Genomic DNA, 18,743 nt, shown 5'->3' on the forward strand with positions numbered 1-18,743 from the left:
AGAGCATCATTCCATAGCCCTGCTGCATGAGATCATTGGCCAAGTAGGTATTTCTAACCACATGAGAGAAGTATTGCTCCTTCCAGCATGGAATATGGCCAGAAAGGGGAAAAAAAAAAAGAAGTTTTAGAATGTCCTTTATGGACAAACAGACAACGAAGTGGCTTTGCTGAGAGCTGAACATGACGTGCCAGGTCCATCTTTTAGAACTGATCTTGAATTGAAGTCAGCCCCTGAACTGATTGTGCATTTCTCCCCCACCATGCCAGCAGGGAGGAGTTTAGCAACAGCCTCGTGTGGCTGGAGCCTGTCACAGCTCCTGCCTGGTGAAGCTACTCTCTTTACCCAGCTCCATCAGTTCCAGGTTTCCTTTCTAGGCTGCCTGAATATTTAAGCCTATGCTTTGTGCCACTTAATTCTCTTCATAGAGCTGTGTGTTAATAAGGAAATATTGTGGGTTTAATACAGAATGCACAATAAAAATATACACAACAATATTGTGGCAAATTTTAGATGATGATGAGCAACAGCTACAAAGGCTTTGGATTTAAGGCAGAGAAGGGCTCAAATTGTGGCTCTACCAGAAACTACTTAGCCAAGTCACTCAAGGGAGGAATTGAAGTTAGCAGATCTGAAATGTTTTACTGGCTCTGAGATTAAGTTAAGAGCAATAAAGAGATTTCTAAGAATGACAAAATGACTTTGTTAGTGAGTGGGGACCAGTTGGGAAATAGTGTGAAGTAGCAAGGAATGAAAGCAGGAATGATCTGGTTTTGTACACCTGGAGCTTCCAAAGCATCAAATCAGAGCTGTGAGATCACACTAAAATAAAAACAGATAACCCTGTTTAGTCCTGTTTGTTGTTCTGCTCTGTGCCCAGAAGATAAGGGGAGATCTCAGATTATACTGATTATATTATTTGACCTGAGCACCACTTCAGGTCAAATTCAAGGGCTCTTCAGTGCCCCACATTTCACTCTGGGTTATTCTGCTCTGTCCCAGCCTTGCTGCTGCTTGCAGTGTGCAGCAAGAGGAAATCAGCATTTCACAGGGTCCTGTCCTGTCCTGAGCTGGGCTCAAATCCCCAGAGGAGCTGGAAGTGCTCAGATCCCCACAAGAACCATGCCCATCCTCACATGACCCAGGGAGGTCAGAGGACATGGTGACACTGGGCTAGAAAGGCTGAGCTGGAGCCTCCAGTTCTGCTTGGAGTTTTCCACGTGTCCCTGGATCTGGGCTTTGTGTGAGGGGCTCTAGGAGAGCCACCCAGGGCAGCTCCCACACCTCTGGTGGATGGTTTTCCTTTTTGGTTTGGTTTGGTTTGGTTTTGGGGGGCTTTTTGTTTGTTTTTGGGGGTGTTTGGTGTTTTTTCTTTTTTGGTGGGGGTTGTTTGTTTTTGGTTTTTGGTTTGGTTTGCTTTCCTTTTTTGGGGTTTTTTTGGGGTTTTTTGTTTTTTGGTTTTTGGGGTTTTTTTGTCTTTAATCTCTCCTGATGGAGCTGGTTTACTTTGTATAAACCCACAATAATAGGAGCAAAATCCTGGAACTTCTTTGTTCCGAGCAATTGGCCCAGACTATGTGATAATTTGGAATGAAGGGACTTCTCATCTAAACCAGAAACTTTGAATTAGAGCTCTGAGACCTTCCCTTACAAAAGCTTCACCAAAATAAATTGGTTTCCATGCAAAAAATTGAACTTTCCATGCAAAACTGGGTGTGAATCTTGTTTTCCAATGGAAAAGCATTTTGCCAAAAAGATCCTTGATGAGTTCCTTTTCTGAAGAAACACTTTTTGGGTAATCACTCTGTAGGCCAAGGAAATATTTGACAATCATGAGCTCCATCAGTGTCATCCAACATGCGATTTTATGTAAGCGATTAACTTGACAAATACACAGAATATTCTCCACTGGCTTGCAGCTATTTTCAGGCAGCTGCAATTTATTGATGAGTGGTCTTTGCATATGAATAGATTTTGATCTGTGCATGACTAATTCCTACTTCTGAAAGAGATTTAACATCTTTTGCTTCCTGCTAGAAAGCAATTACAGTTTCTGTAGACAATTCAGCATGGAACACTACCCTGAGATTGGAAGCTGGGTTTCATTCTCCACTTGTTTGCTTGCTTTTGATATTGCCCAGTAAATTCTACTGAGGCAGAATCTTAAAGCCCAATCAAGTGGTAATTTATGGGACTCTGAGCACTGAAATTAGAGGAACACAAGAGAATCTGAATGTTCTGTATTATCTTTGTGCTCACTTCAAGCCAGATACATGAGGAGGCTTTTTGCAGTGAAATGCTCACAATTTCTGCTCCACTGCAAGAGAAGATGTGATCACAAACCGGCCCAGCCAGGTTTTGCACAGGGAGATGGAGTTAAAGCAGCAGTTACCATCAATGTCAGCCCAGAAGGCAGCTTTAGTTCATACAGCTGTCCTAGGGTGCAATGCGAGGAGTGCTGGGGGTGTTCATTCCATTGCCAGCTCTTAGAACCAGGCGGGGCAGTAATCCTCTGTTCATGGGGCAGTTTTCTTTATCTCTCCCACAAACCAAGCCTCCCTCCAGGAGATCCCTTCTGTCCATGGGCCAGCGAGTGTCCCTGCATGGCTGATCCAATTCCATCATCCCATTGGGAGAAGCTCCACCATGGGGAGGAGCCAAGCATTCCTACCTGGATACAATCTGAGATTTTGGCACACCAGGGCAGCCTTTTCCCACTGCACTCCCAGAGGAGCAGCTTTCTTCTCCACTGCATTCCCAGAGGAGGACCAGGCCCATCTACAGCACCCCTGGACCTCCAGAGGAGAACTCCCCCCTTGTGCAGGATCCCTGCTCCAGCAGAACCACAGCTGGCACTGCAGGAGGGCTGAGCCACCACTGAATGGGACTGTGCCACCACCCTGACCCACAGGGTGCCAGCTCCTGCTCTGACTCTGCCAGTGGGGTTTGTTTTGTATCACTGCATTTTATTTTTATTTTCCCAGTAAAGAACTGTTATTCCTACTCCCATATCATGGCCTGGGAGCCGTTTAATTTCAAAATTATAATTCAGATGGAGTGGGTTTACATTTTCCATTTCAGGGGAGGCTCCTGCCTTCCTTAGCAGACACCTGTCTTTTCCAACCAAGACAATAATATAGCCTGTTCCCTAAAACACCTCATATTCCTGCTCGAGACGACTGCAGTGACTTTTACTGACCTCCAGATGGAACAAGATCAAAGCTGAGGTGTCTCCACATGGGGAGGCTTTGCTGGGAGTGTTGAAACACCCTCCATGTGAAACTCCAGGGCAGCATCTGGAGAGGTTTGATGCTGGTGATGAAGGAACAGTGCGGGAATTACTGCTAATGGAATTTCCTGCTTCGTTCAGTCTCTGGGCACAGGTACTGGCCCTAAGACTTGGAAAATACATTTTTCTTGGATGCTCTCTGGTCATTTGCGTAAAAGTGACGGTGGACAAGACAAGCACCATAAATTCCCAGTTTTTCAATGATTTTGCCTCCTGACTTGAACATCCCATGTCTTATTCCTGGAGAAGAAAAGAGGAACCACCACACTTCTGCTGACATGGCCAATAAGTTTTCATCTCCCCTCGGGCCTTTTTACATTCCAGCTCAACAGGGGTGTACAAGGTACAGATATTGAATTAAGAGCTCCACAGCTGTGTTCAAAAGAGCTGTGAAATGCCGCATTTTGCTTGTTGAATAAGGAAAAACAATTTCAGTCCACTGGTGGCTGGAGACACTTCAGCAATGAGATCATATCTTTTTATAATCTCAGTTTTCAGTGTGCAGCTGAAACCAGGAGAATAAAAAGCTGATGACAGAATGTCTCTGCTGAGTGCGCATCCACTCACACTTGGAGGTGCAGGATGCACAAAGGTGGGACTTGGAGCAGTTTGGCACAGCCAGGGGGGCACAGAGCAATACATCAAGGGACACTTTTCATATAAATTGATAGCTGATAATATAAAGGTGTGGAAAATAGGAAGAGAGGCCAGCACTGGATAAGAAGTATTGGTGTGAAGGATTCATTTCACACAAAGGATTCATTTCAGCTGTATCAAAGAATGATGGTCCTGCTGACCCCATGGTTCATCCCTGGTATCTCTGTCCATAAATAAACACTTTAGTCAGTAATCACTTCATTTCCAGTGATCAGACATCAGTGTTTATTCTGTGCCATGGCATCTATTTAGTCTTAACAAAAGTGGTGTACCAGCCACATCTGAATCAGGACAATTCCATGAACAACATTGCACAGGTTTCCGATTAAGACCTAAATGTCTAAAACTTTGTGTAGCAGTAGTTCTTCATTAGCCTGCACTCAGGAATTGGAGCCATTCTTTGGTGAAATAATAAATTTCCCACAAGCCCTTGTTAGCACATCGATTCTGAACTGAAGTGGCATCTGCTCATCCATCAGCTCCTGAACCAATATTAACTGGTGGAATTCTCCTGGCAGAGCTGCAGCTGTCACTGCATTCCTTCAGCTCTGTGGTGGTAGAACTGGCTCAAAGAAGGAACCAGGAAAAGGGAAGCAAAGCATTCTTCTGGAATTTTGAGGATTTGAGGAAAGGACTGCGGGATTTAGGCAATGGGTGAAGGAACCCAAATGCAAAGCCTGTGAGAGAAACCAGATCCACAAAGGTGCTGGAAAGGAGTGGGAGGCAGGATGGGAGAGTGATGAAGCCCAGGAAGGTGGCAGGGAGGCTGAGGGGGGAGCTGGGGGGAATTCAGTCAGGTTTGGGGCTGTTTCTCACAGCTCCACACCGAGCTGGTCCTTCCAGCTGTGTCCTGGCCATGGCAGTGACCAGCAAGGCAGGACATTCTAAACTGGATTTTGGAACTGAGGGCTGTTTATCTGCAGAGGTGGCTGTTACCAGGCTGGCTTTTTAGCCAGGGGAAACACTTCCTTCAGATTGCAGCCTCTCTCCCCAGCAGGTGCTCAGGTCACAGCTGGTTCAGCTGCACTCCTGCACCCCTTGGCTGCAGCTGCTGGTGCACAGGAGAGAGGGGCAGCCTTGAGGAAATAACACAGGAGCAGACACCCTTAACTGCCCCAATGGGATCTCAGAGCCCTGGGGATTAGCGTGTCCTCAGAGAAAGGCTGGTGTGGATGGAACAGAGAAACAGTTTTCCTTCATTGGCTCACATACAAAACACTGCATTGATGTGGTTCTGAACTCCCCCAAGAGAACTGAATCTTGTGAAAACCTAAGAATAATAAATTAATAATAAAGTAGCATTTAATGAATTTGATAATTTTTAGGAGCCTCTCAGACTCCTTCAGGTGAATTAGGAGAAAGGAATGATTATCAAATCTATTAGGGATTTTAAAATCTCAGTACACAAGAACATCAACTCCTGTAAAGCAATCTGGTATTTTCTCAGGAATAAAACTGCTGCAAGAATCCCCACCCCCATGTGCCCATACCCTCCCTCAGCATCACCCACCCCTCAGTGTGGGGTGGAAACTTTGATGAAGAAGTTAATTTGGGCAGAGAAGAGCTGAAATAGCCACTGAGACTGCACATCCCTGGTGTGTGAATTAATGCAGGGGCTGGGTCAATTCCCCAGTTCTGTGTGCTCAATGTAGGCTTCAATATTTATTTATTAGGCACTATTCATTTATTTATTCTGTGAGCTAAATGCCTTCAAAAGGGACACAAAACTGTCCCAAGGGTCTCTTGCCTACCCTGTGTTTCCACACAAAGAACTAGAGCTGTCTCCAGTCCATGTGCAAAATTAACTGTGGTATTTAAATGCTTTTCACAACTAACACAGCCCCAGTTTATCATGCATCAAATGCCTTTCTCAGGACAGCAACCATATATTTTTGTACTGACTAATATGTTATATACTGTAAGTAAAAGTAAAGCCATGTCCACATGTTGAAACAACAAAACAAGGTTTAGAAATGTACATCCAACTTTAATACATAATCTGAAGAGCAGAGTTCCTCCTGCACCTTGAAAATTTCACCTGTGATTAAACGATTACAATCTTCCCCCAGCTAAAACACATCTCTGTGTGTATATATTTATGTGCACAATTTCAAAATCAAAGCCTTGCACTTCTTCTGGATGTCATCTGCTGGCACTGGGAGCTGATCCAGAAAGCACCCCAGAATGCAGCCTGGCAGGAATTCATCTCCTGCTTGTCAAGGCTCCCGAATTGCCCTGGGTTTTTTCCCTTCAGACCTGCCTCACTAACCTGTAATTTCTCTGCCATCTGCCCAGAGGTAAATGAAGTATCTGGTGCACCCAAGGAATTCCTCACCTGCTGCATGTGACTTCAGAGGGGAAGGTCCATCCCCAGGGAGGAATGGATTTCCACGTGGCAGGTTTCAGTAATACCCCTGGGCAGGAGAGCTGCTCCTGCTCCCATCCTTGCCCTGCTTGTGGGCTCTAAGGAGAGGAACAGCCTCCTGGAGCCTCCTCCTCCTCTGAGCTGCAGCACAAGATGGAAACTGGGAGAGATTCTGATCATTGAGCAAGTATTGACTTGATTTAATAAGGCAAGAAGAGCCTCAGAGAGTGATTGCTGCTGCTGCTGCTGAGCAATTCTGCACCTTCGGCCTGACACACTTTCTGTTCCCCCTTTTGCATAATCAGGGTTATTCCTGCTGTTGGCACTTTGCACTTGGGCAAAGGCATTCCCATGGATCCTCCCTGCCTCAGTTTGGGAAGATTTGCTGTTCAAAAGGAGCCCTGGAAAAAGGGGGAGAAGGCTGCAGGATGAAATGCAGATCAGCACAGAGTGACAATGAGTCTGAGGCAAGCAAAGAGAGAGCTTGGACTGAAATACGAAAATAGCAATTCCTCTCCCTTCCCTCACTTTGAGAAACTCTTCTCCCTGCTGGCATCCTGGTGTCAAAGCCCCTCTTTCATGGTGGCCTCTGCCTTGTCCCACGTGTGACACCAGGAAAATCATCAATCCCAGCACCTGGAGCTTGGCTTTTGGAATGCACAGGAAGGACAGGACTTGGAACAAAGGCTGGGATAACCTTTACCCAAACAGCAGCACTGCTTCCTCTGCCTCAACAGCCCAGCGTCTGTACCCAAAACTCTTCCCTGGCTTTCAGTGCTCAAAACTACGAAGTTCATTTCAAATCCACTACAGATTTCCTAACCAAAAAAAAAAAAAAAAGAAACCATTTTCTATGTGAAAGTTCTGGGAGGATACTCGGGTTTTAGCCAGCTGGTTTAGGTATTGGTGAATTGGTGGACAAACAGATTATAAATTAAAGTGAAACCAGAGAAGTTATTCCCATGTATGTGCTAAGAAGTGAAAGTGAGAAAAAACAAGCCAGTCTGTGGGGTGACTCTGTGTGTGTGCGTGGTGCTTCCATCAGCACTGGAGACAGTGGGTGGAGAGGCTGGAGGGGGTGTGCAGACATTTTACAAAAGGAAAAACAACCTACAGGTGCAGCTAAAAAGACTCTGCTTCAAATTCAGTCAACGGGTTAAAAATGCCAGTGAAGTCCCAGAGTGTGAACCCGGCAGCATTCATTAAAAATGTTTATTCTCTTTTTCCTTTAATACAGCTCCTTCAGCAATTATTTCAGTAATTACACACTGAAAGAGTTGGAGAGCCTGGCTCCTGTGGAGTCGTTCAGCTTTCAGATTCTCTTTTTCTTCTCCACCTCTGTGTACACAAATTTATTTGTATGCAAACAATCTTTGTGCAGGTGCCTCCCTGGCGTTTGGGGCACGCAAAGCCAGGGCTGGCAAAAACTTTGCAATTTTTGTTTTTCCTTTTGGTAAGAAAACAATCATTTCACATACCAGAGTGTTTGGGCACCAGAGGGATGTATTCTGGATAAAAGTCCACATTCCTATGGAACTATCGTGCTTTCTTCTTGCTAAGGGGGCAAGAGGAATAGAATGGAATGGAATGGAATGGAATGGAATGGAATAGAATAGAATAGAATAGAATAGAATAGAATAGAATAGAATAGAATAGAATAGAATAGAATAGAAGCTAACAGAACCTTGTGACAGAACTCTGGACTCTTTGCAGCCTCCAAAGTAAAAAGGTTTCTCTCTTGGCCCCCCAATACACTTCCTGCTACCAGGGTAACAAAATATTTGAGGCAAGGAGAAAGAGTGATGATTCCTGGCTGGAAATATTCAGAGGAGGGGACAAGCTTGGGACGCTCAGACATGAGGTTCTTCAAGCAGGGACTCCTGGACACCTTGTGGGATCAAAATGAGCAAGGCTTAAACCCGAGTGTCAAACTGAATCTGCTGGTAATTCAACTGACTGCAGAAGTTAATATCATCCTGGGCATCCAAATGAACAAGGATTAATTAAACTTCCACTCTGATGAAAAATGAAATAAGCCCAAACACATCTTTTATGGGAGAGCTGTGTAACTACAACAGGGTTTTGTGCAAGGATCAGTGCAGGGAATTTTGGGAGTGGATGCTGCTCCATCCTTGGGCTTTGCTGGCAGCTCTGCTCCTCTCTGGGGCTGTCTCTGGCCCCACCAGGGGAGATGTGGCAGCTCAGTGCTCAGGAGGAGAAGCACAGCAATATTCTCATGCTCCCCCAGGCTGAGGAAGAAGCACAGAGCACACCCCAGCTCAATCCAAACCAGAGGGACGTGGGAAAAACTGGGAAGATGTCACATTTGGGCTTCAGAGGTGAAGGAGGCAGCGAGCACATCAATGACCAGAGAGCCCAGATCAGCAGGAGCTGAGGGAGTGCTGCCTTCACCATGGTGAGCAGGGCAGGGAGCCTGCATTCGTTAACTACATTGATTAACCACAGTCATCCAGCTTACAATGCCCAAAACACTCATCCCAGCCTTCTTCCTTCAGCTTGTGAGGAAGTGTGGGATACCTGTCAGTGAAGGGAAATGCAGTGTGGCCTCGGAGCTTAGAGGGGGAAATACAGCAACAGAACATTTGGGGAAATAAACTTAATGCACTTCCACTTTGTTATTCTTTCTCCCCCAGCCTGATGAATGGCAGCTTATTAGGGATTTGGATTGGGAATGTAATTTGACATTAGGTTCAACTTGTAAACTCCTCCTTCAAAACTGAGGACAAAATGTGCTCCATTGTCCAGCACAAGCAGGTATCTCTACCTAGAAAAAGGACACTGGGCAGAGGGGTTCTGGTGGCTGCTGTTTGGCACAGGTCTGTGTTTGTGAAAAGCCTCCATTTCCAGTCATTTGGGTGGGGAGTTTGTATGGAACAAGCTTGATTAGGTTGCTTTCCTAAGAAGAGGAAGCTTATGTAATGGCTCAGCCTATCTATGCTCCAAATTTCATACATATTTGACACATGAGTCAAGGCTTCAAGAAGAACTCATTTTCTAAAGTTTCTTGGAAGTCAGCAACTGAAGACAGAAAAAGGAACCATGTTCATTCCTCAGCTGAAGGAGAGGAAGAACTCAGGCACCAAATATTCCTGTTTATGCAGCAGGCTGGTCAGTGCCCAAACACCTGAGGCTGAATGAGCCCCAGCACGTGGGGGGCTTGCCCTCTGAAATGAGAACCACAGTTAAGATATCCTTATTTATATTTTTTTTATTTATATCCTTATATATATATCCTTATATATATATATATATATATATATATATATATATATATATATATATATATATATATATCCATATATTTTTATTTATCCTTTTATATTTATTTGTTTATCCTTATATATAAATATATATTAGTTATCCTTATAGCAGAGGTGCTTTACTGATGAGACCACATAAATCTGTGGTGAAACTGCTTTGGTCTTGCTGTTTGAGGATCAGTGGGTTTTGGGGTTTTTTTTCCCTTGAAACATGCTCTGACATTCAGAACACAGTAAGCTCAGTCTCCTTATTCTTAAAAAAAACATGGAATACTCAAAAAACTGTGCCAAAGATGAGGCACAAAGTAATTAAAACACTGGGAAATATCCCCAACATGCTGGTCCTTGGCCATTTCACTCTGGAATGAATGGACAAGGGTGGGGAATCACCTCTGATCCACCTCTCTCAGCTCCCTTGGATTTCCCCAGGTTGCCAAGAATGACTGGAGCTGCTCCAGTTGTCTCTGATTTTGCTCAAGAATAATAGAAATGCAGTGATATAACTGCAGGAAGCTGTCCAAAAGCATAAAATACCTAACTTTTTTCCCCCCCTCATATCTTTGTCATTCCCTTTCCATTTGTTGTTCACAGCCTGAATTCCTCAGATAACTTTGCTGCAGACTCAAGTTTTACTGCAGATATGGAAACCTGCCTGGAAGTTCTGCTCCTTGGTTGTTCTGGCTGCTTTCCAGCCTCAGTAATACTCAAGATGCAACACATCCAACTTGCTCCAGCAATCATTCTATAAAATACAGCCAAAAATAAAAGATTCTGTGCAAAATTAGCTGCTACCTTAATTAATGACTGCAGGAAGCAGTAAAAGTGAGTTTGGCCCAGGTGTTTGGAGGGCTAATTGTAATTCTGCTGGAGAGGTGAGCCTGAAATACATCAGTACAGGGCTAATCTCGAGGTCAGTGAGCATTGCAGATTTTCAGTGAATAGTGGGGTTTTCCTATCCAAAAACCTGAGGATGTTGGTAGCTCTGACTGCACCCTGGGCACACCCTGAAGCTGTTACCAGCACCTGCTGCTAGAAAATGAATGTGGGGACACCTGAGTTGTACCAGGCAACTCTTTAAACAAAAACTGAGCTGATTTCTGGGAAACAGAGCTTGGGCCAGGAGGAAAAGTCCTGAATAAGGAGCGGAGCTGCATGAGGCACACAGGCACAGGTTTGGAGCTGCCTGAGAAGGTGACACATATCACACACTGCACATGCAGTGCTGGGATAGCCCTGCCCAAGGGATGCATAGGGGATCTGGGCTGTCTGTGCAGGGGAGCTGGATGATCTGTGGGTACCTCCCGGCCCAGATATTCCGTGATCCCATTAAAAACACCTGTGCTGTTCCAAACACCCAAACAACGTCAGCAGGAGTCACCTGCAGCTTCCTTCAGAAGGAGCTGCTGTTCTTAAGGTTGTTACAGATGGACAATGAGACGATTGGCTCTCGCAATTAAAAGATAACTATTGTGTGAATATTAAGAAAAGCTTTGGTGATGTATAGTTCTGTTGTTGTAGTTTAGATGTCCTGTGTTCTCCCCATGGTTCCCTTTTCCCCCCCTGTACTGTGACCGTCAGTCAGCCGGGGTTGTCTAGGACATGTCAAAACGAAGGCGTGCACGTGTCCCTTGCATGGGGCAGTTGGGAATGGCAAAGCTTGTTGCTTAGGCGGTGTGGCATGGCAACACCTGATCTCCAGTCAAGTTACAAGAAAGCAGTCTCCACCGATAAACGGCAAAGAAGAGCTGACTGACAGACTTTGGAAGGGGCCCGGGCTGGCTGATGCAACTCCCAGGGGTATAAATGATGGAATATCCATCTTGAAGATGAACCAGCCACGAGGTATGCACGCCGGCAGTTCCCAGCGCTGCAACTTTTCCTTATCTAGTCCTTTGTTGTATTTTTGTTAAGGTTTAATAAACCTTTTTAAATTTTCAAAGTGAGCAGTTGTCTCTCGCAAGGTGAAGAACCAAAGCCAATCTCCAAACTGCACACCAGGGAAGGTGCTGGGCCCAGTGTCCGTCCCTGCAGAGCCCCTGAGCAGCACAGCCAGGCTCAGTTCCTGGGCTCAGCAGCACAACCAGCTCATCTTAAAGGTCTTCTCCAACCCAGCTCAATCTGCGACTCCCAGCACTCACAAAACCCTAAGGAGAGCCAGGATTAAACTGTGGCACACTCAGAAAAGCCAGGCCTTTGCACTCATTAATCTCAGCCATCGTTTGGAAGCTCCTGGCCCTCCTGCAGGGAGCTCCGGGGGCAGATGGACTCTGGGAGCCCCGGGACTGTGTGGATTTAATCCATTGTTATGCAAACACACAGCTGCTTTTAAACCTCACTTTCACATTCCTGGCGGGTTTAGTTTCAAAGCACCCAAAAAAGAGGCAGAGATAAAGCTCCTGCTTTAAAACAGGCTTCAATTAAATGTAGAAAGTGTTTTTGCAGTCGGGTCTAAGGCAAGCAGTCTGCCAGCCTGACATGGAACCGTGCTGCTCCAGGAAAGGGCAGTCACACTGCAAAATACAACTTTGTACCCGGTAAACATTAATCCCTGTATCTATTTAATATTTAAATAGAAAACGACAATTTCTAAGATTGTTAGATTATGATTTGTGTTCAGAAAAAGTGGAAATTTCCACCAAATCCTTCATGCAAAATTCATAAACCTCCCCTTAGAAACAGCACTGGGGCATTTCCATCTGATTGACTAATTAATTGAACCTTTGGAAGCAGGTTCGGTAAGTATTTGATCCTGACCCTTTAGCCTGGATTCACAGATCCATTGTTCACCTTCCAGACAATAAAGGTGCCCAAAAGCTGTGAACAGCCCGTTCCCCCCATCAGACCCGTCAGGACTCACCAGAAGCGCGTTCCCGCACCCCGCACCATCCCGGGGGTTCGGATCCAAGGGGAATGCCGGGCTGAGCCGGGTGTGCCTGGGCTAGGAGCTCTCCGGGCCAGCAGGGCCGCCGGGGATGGTTCTGCCTCCCGAAGGCTCCAAGGCCTCCTTTGTGCGAGCACAAATACCTGGAGGCACAGGCCGAGCCCCGAGGGTCGCACGGCTGACAGGGCTGAGAACTGGCAAACCCAGAGGCTTAATTTAAACCACCCCAAAATGTTGGTGCTTTCCCCCCGGGGCTGCTCCAGCTTTTCCTCCAGCTTTCCTGGAATTTTAACATCCCGCTCTCTTCGGGGTTTGTGCTTTGGATGCTTTTATTTTTAGCTGCAGCGCTCTGCAGAGCCTGCCTGACGCCAGCCCGTGTAACTGGAGCCGAGGCGCTGCGAGCCAGGGATGGCAGGCACGGCAGCACGGAGCCTGGGCCTGGGCACGGCAGCACCCGGGCCTGGGCACGGCAGCACGGAGCCTGGGCCCGGGCACGGCAGCACCCGGCCCTGGGCACGGCAGCACGGAGCCTGGGCCTGGGCACGGCAGCACCCGGCCCCGGGCACGGCAGCACCCGGCCCCGGGCACGGCAGCACGGAGCCTGGGCCTGGGCACGGCAGCACCCGGCCCTGGGCACGGCAGCACGGAGCCCGGGCCTGGGCACGGCAGCACCCGGCCCCGGGCACGGCAGCACGGAGCCTGGGCCTGGGCACGGCAGCACCCGGCCCCGGGCACGGCAGCACGGAGCCCGGGCCTGGGCACAGCCTGCCAGCCTCAGCCCTGCAGCCTCAGCCGGGCACAGCCTGCCAGCCTCAGCCCTGCAGCCTCAGCCGGGCACAGCCTGCCAGCCTCAGCCCTGCCAGCCAGGCACAGCCTGCCAGCCTCAGCCCTGCCAGCCCGGCCCTGGGCACAGCCTGCCAGCCTCAGCCCTGAGAGCCCGGCCTTGGGCACAGCCTGCCAGCCTCAGCCCTGAGAGCCCGGCCCTGGGCACAGCCTGCCAGCCTCAGCCCTGCCAGCCCGGCCCTGGGCACAGCCTGCCAGCCTCAGCCCTGCGTTTGTCTGCTGCCTTGGGAAGCAGTGCGGGGACCTCGTCAGAACACAGAGAAGAGCTGGGGAGGGCTAAGGGTGAGCAAATAAAAATCAAAGATGCAAAGAGGTCTGTCCCAAAACAGATCTGTGTGAGCTGGGTGCCAAAAGCAGGAGGTTACCAAAAAAGCCAGGCTATTTCCCTGCAGTGAGCCAGACACAGGGCAGGGTGCACAGTGCAGGCTGCATTCGGAAAGGGCTGCTGGCAGCAAGGCTGGCCGGGATGGGTAAATCAGGACAGGGCAGCAGGTCACTGCACATGTCCCAGGTCACGGTGGCTCCTTTTACACACACAGAGCTGCAGCCCCCAGGTCTGTTCCAGATAAATCAGTGCCACATCTCCTACCCAGCTGTCAGGTTTTTACCTTTCCTTTCCAGCTGTACAACTGGAATAAGTCTGGATCACCTTACCTGAACTTACCTTTTAGTTCTCTGCTCTGTAGCAGAGAAGCAAGTGAAGGATTGCCAATTTATCTGATTGAGAAATTGTTCATCCTGACTATTCCAGGACTTGTAACTACAGCAACGTGTCTACAACAGAGTGTGATTGTCCAAGGAAGGAAAACACAGGTATAGGGAGGCATTTCACTCCCCAGAGGTGACAGGAGCAGAGCCTGGGCTGCAGTGGAGGTTCAGCCTGCCCATGCCAGGGCAGTCACTGCAACCTCCAGGGAACAGAGTTCCAAAAGCTGGGAATGCTCCCTCCTGCCCTCTGTTGCACTGCGCTGTGTTCTGGCAGGGCTCCGGGTTTGGGGCCAGGAAAGAGGAGAAATCAAGGCAAACAGAAAGCACTGGGCTTGCCGTGGGACAGGGACAGCACAGAGCTCTGTTGTATTTGTGGGGTGCCCCGTGGCAGGAAGGAATGATGAATCTGACTCCATGTTCTCAGAAGGCTAATTTATTATTTTATGATACTGTATAATATTAAAGAATACTAAACTATACTATACTAAAGAATACAGAAAGGATACCTACAGAAGGCTAAGAAGATAATAATGAAAACTCGTGACTCTTCCAGAGCCTTGACACAGCTTGGCCCTGATTGGCCAAAGAGTGAAAACAACTCACATGAAACCAATGAAACAATGACCTGTGGGGAAACAATCTCCAAACACATTCCAAAGCAGCAAAACACAGGAGAAGCAAATCATATTATTATTGTTTTCCTTTTTTTCTGAGGTCTCTCAGCTTCCCAGGAGAAAATCCTGGGTGAAGGGATTTTTCAGAAAATATGACTGTGACAGAGCTCCACATGGGGAGGCAGGAATGCTGGGCTGCCAGGATGGATTTCCTGAAGATCCAGAGGGTGTGCGACACTGACAATGCCTGAAAATCAGTTTTTTACAAGGCAGCTTCTCTGTCCTTTCACATGTAACAAATGCAGAACAAAACAAGTTGAAAGCAGAGATCTGAACAGAGCAGCTGAGACCTGTCAGTTTCCTCCACCCCATGAAGTTTACAGATTTGGGGGTTTTTAATTCCTGGCGTATTTAAAACTGGTTTGGGCAAATTAAGTAATCTGAGCATGTTTCCCTGGCAAAGATGGCATTATTTCACATTTGCTCGTCTGACTAGAGCAGTTCTGCCAGCTGTCCCTGGTGCCACCTCACACAGGGGCAGGCGGTGTTCTGCCTGCACTGCTCTGCTGGGGCACAGACTGGGAAGGGACTGGAAAAACACACCTCAGGCACTCTCCTGTGTCCTCATCCTCTCACCTTTCAGATGCTTTTTGGATCACATCTCCTCCTGGTTCTCCTGGTCCTGCCCATTCCTGGTGAACCCTTCATGTTCTTTGTCCAAGTCAGTGGACTCCTAAAAGGAACCACAAGAAAAGTGACATTATTTACCCTCAGTGCTGCATGTCAGAGTTCCGGAGCTGCTGTTGCCACTGTGATGCTGCAGTCTCATCACATCAAGCACAGCTGAAGTGAAAAACTTGCTAGTTTTTCATCTTGATGCAAATTTTCCACAGAATTGTTCCTCTCATCCAGATTTTTCCTGAAGTGACCCCAAGCCTCACTTTCTCTTCCTGCTGCTGGCTGGCAGCCTGAGACACATCCTTGAAAGTGCTTCAGACTCAGGCTCAATGATGAGCCAAAAATTGGCAATGTGTCCTTGCCCCATTGCCTTGCTCTTTTTTTTTTTTTTTTTTTTTTTTTTTTTTAAGGGGTAGAAGAGTAATGGTGATTTGTTAAGGGAATTTCTGATCTGCTCTTTAATTTTTCTGGTTTCTGACCTTGTTGGATGCACAGACTCTGCCAGGGAGTATGAGCTGACCCAGCAGCTGGCAGAGAGCTCTGGAATGTTACAACTGCCTCGGAAATCTCTCAGCTTGGTCCACAGGGCTTGGAGGAGGGATCAAGGCAGAAAATGCAGTGAGTGCTGAGACTGGGCTGGTCCCTGGGCAAGTGGGAGCAGCTCTGGACTACCCAGCCAGAAGCCTCCCCTGAAATGGAAAATGTCAACCCCGTCCCTTCGAATTATTATAATTTTGAAATTAAAAGGCTCTCAGGAAATGATACGGGAATAACAATCCTTTTTTATGGAAGAAACTAAAAATAAAATAAAAAATGCAGTGATACAAAACCCCACTGACAGGGTCAGAATGGGACCCTGCCACCCTGTGGGTCAGGGTGGTGGCACAGTCCCATTCAGTGGTGGCTCAGCCCTCCTGCAGTGCCAGCTGTGGTTCTGCTGGAGCAGGGATCCTGCACAAGGCTGGAGTTCTCCTCTGGAGGTCCAGGGGTGCTGGAGATGGGCCTGGTCCTCCTCTGGGAATGCAGGGGAGAAGAAAGCTGCTCCTCTGGGAGTGCAGTGGGAAAAGGCTGTCCTGGTGTGCCAAAATCTCAGATTGTATCCAGGTAGGAATGCTTGGCTCCTCCCCATGGTGGAGCTTCTCCCAGTGGGATGATGGAATTGGATCAGCCATGCAGGGACACTCGCTGGCCCATGGACAGAAGGGATCTCCTGGAGGGAGGCTTGGTTTGTGGGAGAGATAAAGAAAACTGCCCCATGAACAGCAGAGAACTGCCCCAGCTCTGACAGAGGGCAAACAGAATGCACACTTATCTTACAAGCCAGGACAAATACTGAGACCCAAAGCATGATGGGGGGGGGGGGGGAGATATAACAACCTATTTAATAAATTTCCTTGCTTGAAGTGATGTTAAGTGTGCTCTGTGTTTACACAGAGCGCTGCACATGCAGGGCAGTGCTTTGGGGTGATGGATGCTGCAGAAGAGTTTGTGCTGGGCAGGGGAAGCAGGCAGATGTTCCAGGATGTGCACTCGGCAGCCCGAGGCAGGGGTGCAGAGGAAAGGAGTGCTGGTGATGGAACACAGAGTTACCACTTCTGTCATGCTTCATTCAGCCACTTTTTGCCTTTCTCTCAGCAAGAAATACAGATGAGGGAGTCCCTGAGTGCAGGACACACAAGAAGCCTTAAGCTCCTGCCATGTAAATATTTGTATAGCAGACAGTGAGTCCTGTGAATCGGGGAAACAGAAATTCTGCTCTGTTCTCCAAAGCAAGGGTATTTTATTCAAATGCTAATCTGTGTAGCTGCCACCAAAAAACAGCTTATTTACAACCAATCTCTAGAAAGAGATTGTTTCCTACCTGCCCTGACATGTCCTTGCTCTTTGCTCTGTTGATTTATTATTTCTTTTTTTGGACATGGTAAAAACCATTAATCTGGGATCTGTGCTGGGCAGAAGGCAGGGTTTATACTGAGATTGTTGTGGAAGGTGTGGATAATTCAAGTTCAAACACAAAGGTTTTTATTCAGTGCTGTAACTTCAGAAAGAGCAATTCTGGCTGTTTTTCAGGAGGAATGAGAGTACCCACAGTCTGATCTGCAGTATCTGCACTTGGGGTCTCTCCAGGAAGAAGTGGACTCTCACCTTTAATTTAAGTTACTTTATGGAAGATCTTGTCTCTCTTTTTTGTTGAGTACAGTGTGCCAGGACAAGCAGAGCCAAACCACTTTACATTAATTCCTTCAATAGGAGGATTTTCCTTCAGACGGGGGGGCTGTGATCTCCTCTCTCTTGCTCCACTGAGATAGAAGAGCTGCTCCTCTGCCAAATGCTGGCCAGATGCAGCTCTCAGAGGTGCTTTGCTCAATCCAGGCTTTTCACTGACACATTTTTCACGTGCAGTTCCAGACCTCAGGTGACAATGTGCCTGTCACTTGTGCCATCAGCCAAAATGCTCCAGTATCTCCTTTCCTAAGTGTTTCCTTAACAGGACAAGAACTGCACCCCTCATTTGTTATGTGTCATGGTCTGCACATATCCATAAACTGAACATTCATTAATAATATGCACTTTGTACTACCTTTGACCTATTTTTTTGTGTGCAGGGAAATGACCTGAATTAGTTCACTGATGAAGAAGCATTCTTTATACAAAGAATATTTTCAAGGAGCTCAGGTTCCTACCAATACCTCTCTGTTGCTGACTTGGACTTGCTTCTTGAGTGTTGTTCCGGTGTTTTTACCTGGTTTCTTTCTGTTCGGGGTCTGATTTCTGGCTGTTTGTGCAGCCCAGAGGAAGGCCAGTGCTTTCAGAAGTGCAGGTACCTCGCTGCAGCAAACCAGAATACTGCCTGCAGTTAAGGGATGTCACTGCTAAAATAAGCAAATAAATTCATTTTAGATGGTTTACTACAGTGCTTAAAGAAGTATTTCTTTATCAGAATCAAAGCAGGTCACCTTACCTGGTTTCTTTTTACATCTCTTACCTTCTGATCGACTTAACTGCAAACCCTCTTGGTTAAAATATGCCCTATGCCCTCATTCTTGTAGCTTAATACTCAACCAAATTAAAAGGAAAATAACCAAATCCTGGATTTCTCACAGCAATTGCTGTACCTGGTCACTTGGACATTCGAGGATGATGCAATAGTTAACTTTCTGTTTGCCTTTCTCATGCAGCTCCCACGCCCCTGGAGCCTCCACGTACCATAAATTGCTTTATAGAGGAAAGCAGGAGCCAAATGTGAGCAGGGGAGTGACTCCCCTGTGACCATTACCTCACTGAGGAGTTGCACCAGCCTCTCTCTTTTTCAGAGGAGAGCAATCACACCATATTGCTAAATAGAAAACTGGATATTTTTGTACATCTGGGACAGGGCTGAGCCTGAAAGCGATGCAGAAGTAATATAATTTTGGAGGAAAAAAAG

The 18,743-nt window shown here is 47.1% G+C and overlaps 1 protein-coding gene and 1 long non-coding RNA gene across 2 annotated transcripts in view; both read right to left on the reverse strand.

The window, feature by feature from the left end:
• The window catches only part of RAF1 (Raf-1 proto-oncogene, serine/threonine kinase), a 63,497-nt gene extending 50,710 nt beyond the window's left edge, over positions 1-12,787 (reverse strand). Inside the window, exon 1 of the mRNA XM_038148903.1 lies at positions 12,450-12,787. The gene's annotated coding sequence lies outside the window, so the exon portion shown is untranslated. The remainder of the gene's footprint in view (positions 1-12,449) is intronic.
• A 2,481-nt stretch (positions 12,788-15,268) lies between these two features.
• LOC119706237 lies at positions 15,269-18,440 on the reverse strand. The gene is made up of 3 exons (XR_005258462.1): positions 18,303-18,440; positions 18,060-18,189; positions 15,269-15,371 (listed from the first exon to the last, which is right to left on the reverse strand). It is a non-coding gene; the product is annotated as an uncharacterized LOC119706237 (long non-coding RNA).
• Between the last annotated feature and the right edge of the window lie 303 nt (positions 18,441-18,743).

The sequence above is a fragment of the Motacilla alba genome, chromosome 12 (genome assembly GCF_015832195.1).
Source record: "Motacilla alba alba isolate MOTALB_02 chromosome 12, Motacilla_alba_V1.0_pri, whole genome shotgun sequence".
NCBI lineage: Eukaryota > Metazoa > Chordata > Aves > Passeriformes > Motacillidae > Motacilla > Motacilla alba.